Here is a 5,401-nt window from a genome sequence, read left to right as displayed (position 1 = left end):
ATTAAACCCGAAATTACTTCTTTCTAGCGCCCTCTCCACCCTCACCATGTACATCATAAACAGCAGTAGGGATAAATGGCACCCTTGCCTCAGTGCCTTGTTGATATCTTCTCCTCGTTCCTCAACGCTTCCCAATCAACGCAAAGGGTATTTTCTAGGAACTGCAGGAACCGGCCTCCCGTGCCCAATCCCCCATGGTGTCCTATGTCTCGTACAACCGAGACGTGCGCGCACTTTGTCGTAAAGCCGATCACGACATGACAGACGATGAGAAGGTCAGGCACGTGCTTAATGGCATTGCTTACGACGCGTTTAATCTGCTCATATGCAACAGCTGCTCTACGTTCGATGCTATCATTAAAGAGTGCCGACAATTGGAGCAGGCCAAAATCCGACGCGTCTTGCAACCATTCGCCAGACTTCCCAATACCACCATAACGTCGACGTGTGAAGATCAACCGGCACTGCACCATCCGTCGCCATCAGAGGACGTGGTGCGAATCGTTCGACTTGAAATGGACACGATGGCGCCCGCAGCTTTCTGTTCGCGTAGCCTTGATGCTACCACTTTTTCAGCTCCCCTCGTACAAGCATCGTTCGCCAGGAACTTGAAAACATTGGTTTACGTTCTGTCTGTGCTGTCACCGATTCCAGAGCTAACGAACGCCCTTCTACTATTTTCGCTCCACCTAGACGCTTCTCTCCGCGTTATCGCAACCAGACTGAGTGGAGAACTGCGGACGACCAGCCGATATGTTTCACCTATCGCCGCATTGGTCATGTTGCCCAATACTGTCGCAACTCGTGGCCCTCAACACCTTGCACGCCGACCAACCTGAGCCGTTTCAATGGAAATAATGTTTCGCCCACCGCCCAGTCTAACAGCGCCGACCACTCCGCTGGGAACCCGTGGTACAGTCGCTCACCATCGCCGCGCGGACACCAGTCTCGTTTACGGCAAACGCGTCGCCCATTATCCGTTCGCCACAGACACGTCGCCTTTCGTTCCCTGTTTCCTTTGGCCGCACCCTCTCGTAAAACTAAGAAATGGAGCCCTCGGAGGTGGCGCTGCATTGCCTACTACTGCAGCAAATCCTCTGTCTGTGCCCACAAGGAGAAGTGTAATTGACGTTAAAATAGACGGCGTACCTATCCAAGCACTCGTCGACACAGGAGCCCACGTATCTGTGATGAGTGCTAGCCGACGTAGACGCTTAAAGAAGGTTCTCACCCCTGCAGCTGCCCGAGTGCTTCGTGTGGCCGACGGCGGCGTGCTAGTTGTTCTTGGAATGTGTACTGCGCGTTTAAGTATAGCCGGCCGCCCTTTTATGCTCTCTTTGCTGTGACCGAAAACTGCCCTCACGACGGTATCTTTGGATTGGACTTTTTATCCCATCATTCCGCTGTCATCAACTGCGCAGCCGGCGTTTTTCAGTTAGAACTGCCTCAAGTCGCCGATGCCCCGAGCACCGCTCCACCAAACTTGTGTTAGCTTCAAGATGTGCGTCTGTCACCTGAGGCAGTCACTTAAGTCGTTTTAACCGCACAGCCACAGATTCCTGACGGTGAATATGTCCTTCGCCCCGTCATGGACGTGCTTTTGAACCGGAACGTTGCTCTTCCGCATACGCTGGTGACGATTACTAATAACGGCGTCGTTCTTCCACTTCTGAATTTCTGCCTGTGCCCTCAAGTGCTTCCAGTCGGCATGTTCTTGGCCAGCCTTTATAATATTTCCGAATTTGACATTGAAAGTCTCGATGTCGAGAGTGGTTTCTTAGCGCCAATCGCAGCTCACAGCTCTGGTTCCCTAATGGATGACTTCGCGAAGATGATTGCACCTGACCTCACCTTTGCACAGGCCACGGACATACGTCTCCTCCTTGAATCGCACCGTGACATCTTTGATATTCGGCGACAGGCCTTTAGGACAAACATCTGTTGTTCCCCACCGTATCAACACTGGAGGCACAAATCCTATCCGTCGGCGTCCCTATAGTGTATCGCATGCTGAGCGTAGATTCATCCAATCAGAAGTGGACAAAATGCTCCGCGAAGGGTTCATCGAACCATCAGCCAACCCTTGGGCTTCGCCTGTCGTCCTTGCGAAAAAAACAAAAAAAAAAGATGGTACCTGGCATTTTCGCGTTGATTATCGCCATTTAAACAAGATCACCCGAAAGGACGTCTACCCAAGGACGCTAACTGCTCTCTCGTCACCCCGCGGATCCTCCCGATGCTGTTGCAAATCATCCGGGGACCTGCGTGACGGCTTTTACTGACATGACCGACATGCGCGCTGAACAACAACGCAATGAGTCCTTACAGTCCATCATGGCCTTAGTGCAATCTGGCAGCGCCGACGCACGTGCCGCATGTTCGTGCTGCATGAAGGCATCCTCTACCGCCGCAACCCTGACGGCCCTGACTTGCTGCTTGTCCTTCCTCGTCATCTGCGACCCGTCGTTCTCGAACAACTTCACGACGCACCGACGGCAGGACACCTTGGAGTTTTGCGTACATACGACCGGGTACGACGCCGGTTCTTCTGGCCGGGTCTCTACCGCTCTGTGCGTCGTAATGTCGCAACTTGTGAATTGTGTCAGCGCCGGAAGAAATCTACCCTGCCACCTGTCGGACGACTCCATCCAATTGAAGTTCCTTCTGAACCGTTCTTTCGCGTAGGCCTTGACCTAGCTGCTTGGCCCTTTTCCGGCGACGACTAAAGGGAATAAGTGGATCGCCGTCGCTACTGATTACACGACACGCTGCGCGATAACGAAGGCGTTGCCGACTAGTTGCGCAACAGACGTCGCCGATTTTCTACTCCACGACGTCATTCTCCGCTACGGTGTACCTCAACAGTTACTTACAGACCGCGGCGGCTCGTTCTTGTCTCGAGTTGTCGACGACCTCCTCCGCTCTTGTGCCACGGAGCACAAGCTGTCCGCCGCCTACCACCCACAAATGAACGGTCTTACGGCACGTCTAAACCGGACAATCACAGAGATACTGTCCATGTACATCTCCAACGATCACCGCGGCTGGGACGCCACGCCGGCGTACGCGATGTTCGCGTACAACTTGTCTCGACATGACACCGCAGGATATTCACTCTTGTATCTTTTGCATGGTCGCGACCCTACATTGACGTTTGACACCATCCTCCCTTCTGTGCCGCGTGTTGCAACTGAGTACGCTCGTTAAGTCATCGATCGCGGTCACATGGCACGTCAAGTCAAACGATCTCGTTTAGTAGCCTCGCAGCATATACAACAAGAGCGTTATGACCGGTGTCATCACGATTTTAAGTTCGCGCCTTGTGCTTGGGAGCTCCTTTGGTCACCATGTCGTCGGGTCGGCCTCTCGCAGAAGCTTGTCTCTCGCTACACCGGGCCTTATGAAGTCCTACGACAAGTTAACGACGTAAATTACCAGATTTCACCGCTACAGTTTGGTGCATCCTCAAGTCCGACGCCTGTTGACGTCGTGCACGTTACGCGGCTGAAGGCATACTTCGCTCGCAATTCTACGCCTACGATGCGCCGAGATGGCGCTTCACCACCCAGGGGTCCTGTTACGGACGGATAAAAGAAGAGAGAGGAAGAAGATCGCGGGACGCTGGCTGCTGCGTGTTGCTATTGGTCAGCCATCTTGACTACTCAGACTTGGTGTGAGTAGTCAAGAGCAATATATATATATATATATATATATATTGCAAATATAACGTTCTGTACTCCCAGCATCGCCGTAACAATATTGACATGTGCAGTTGTTTATCTTTATCGGGTAACCACGTTTCACCGCCGAACAAATGTTATCGCACAACGCAGAACTCGCCTGCGTGTATAGGAAGTTTCTCGAAAGTTATCGATGGTTCTTTCTGCTGTCTGTTGTCACAGAACCTCGCGTAATCTGATTTCATCGCCTGGCGCGAATGGTGTGGAACTTTCTGGAAGACACGCGGGCACCAGCGATCAATCTGGGACCTTCGATGACTGATTTATAAAAGCCGACGCGCTTGACCCGCAGATCAAATTTCGACGATTGCCGACTGTGTTCTGGGCTTTAAGTGCAGCCTGCTTTTGTGGGCACAGGTTCGCCCAATAAAATTTAGTTTCGTCTTTCACAGTATTGCTACTGTGTTCTTTACCGTCACTACCACGTGACATATGGTGCATGTGCTAGTGTGCTCATGTACCGAATGCCCCCGCAAAGCCACGATCCAAGCCGGAAACGCGAGGGCAACACCGGCGTCGACGAGGACAAGCTAGATAGCCGCAGGCTACAATGACTGCGCCGGGGCGCGGACTTTTGCCTGAAACGATCAGGAAGATCGTCGCTAAGTCAACCTCAAATTGAAAATTAAATTGTGGGGTTTTATGTGCCGAAACCTCTTTCTGATTATGAGGCACGCTGTAGTGGGGGACTCCGGAAATTTCGACCACCTGGGGTTCTTTAACGCGCACCTAAATCTAAGTACACGGGTGTTTTCGCATTTCGCCCCCATCGAAATGCAGCCGCCGTGGCTGGGATTGCATCCCGCGACCTGTGGTGTCAGATTAATAGCATGGTTTCTAGTCGGTTCATTGCAACTTATGTAACAGCGCGAAACACAAGGAAGTGACTGTGATACAGATCGAGTGAGAAGAGTGCTGACTTCGAACTGTGTATTTAACTGTTGATACTATGCATATGCATACATACGAACCGCCTCCTGTGGTCTCTGTGGCCAAGGGCCTGTTGCAAAGAGAGAGAGAGAGATGAATAGGAAAGGCAGGTTAACCAGATATCAGTCTCCGGTTTGCTACCCTACACTGGGGAAGGGAAATAGGGGTTCGAAAAAGGACAGAGGGTAAAGTGTTCAAAAACACACGCACACACAGAAACACACACACAAAGGCCGTGACAGATCACAATGGCTGTTAGATCGCAAAAAGCGCAATAGCGCTTGCACGACCTTCTTCTGTGACGTTAGGTCTTTCGATGGTGTAGATTTTTTTTTTCCGGTAGTGCTTGCTCGTTCAGCTGGTCAAGTTCGTGGCTAAGACATTCCCACTGTCGACTGTGCGGCGGGTACGCGCACAAAATACGGCCAATTGATTCTTCACGGCCGCAGTCGTCACAGGTTGCGGCGTCGGTCACCCCTATGAGGAACGCACAGTCTTTGGTAAAGGCTGCGCCCAACCACCGCCGATACAAGAGCGTTGCGTATCCGCGGCGAAACTTTGATGGAGCTCGAAAAGTTAATATGGGATCACGTGAATACAGTGGAAACTCTCTTAAATGTGGCTCAATCCATTGCGAAGTGGTGCACTACCGAGCAAGCAAGCGGACCTTCAGTGCTGCATCAGTTCTAGAAAGTGGAATTCGAACTTGGTGGTCCTCGGTATGGTCTGAA

This window comes from Dermacentor andersoni, chromosome 11, assembly GCF_023375885.2.
Source record: "Dermacentor andersoni chromosome 11, qqDerAnde1_hic_scaffold, whole genome shotgun sequence".
NCBI lineage: Eukaryota > Metazoa > Arthropoda > Arachnida > Ixodida > Ixodidae > Dermacentor > Dermacentor andersoni.
This window is presented reverse-complemented; position numbering follows the sequence as displayed.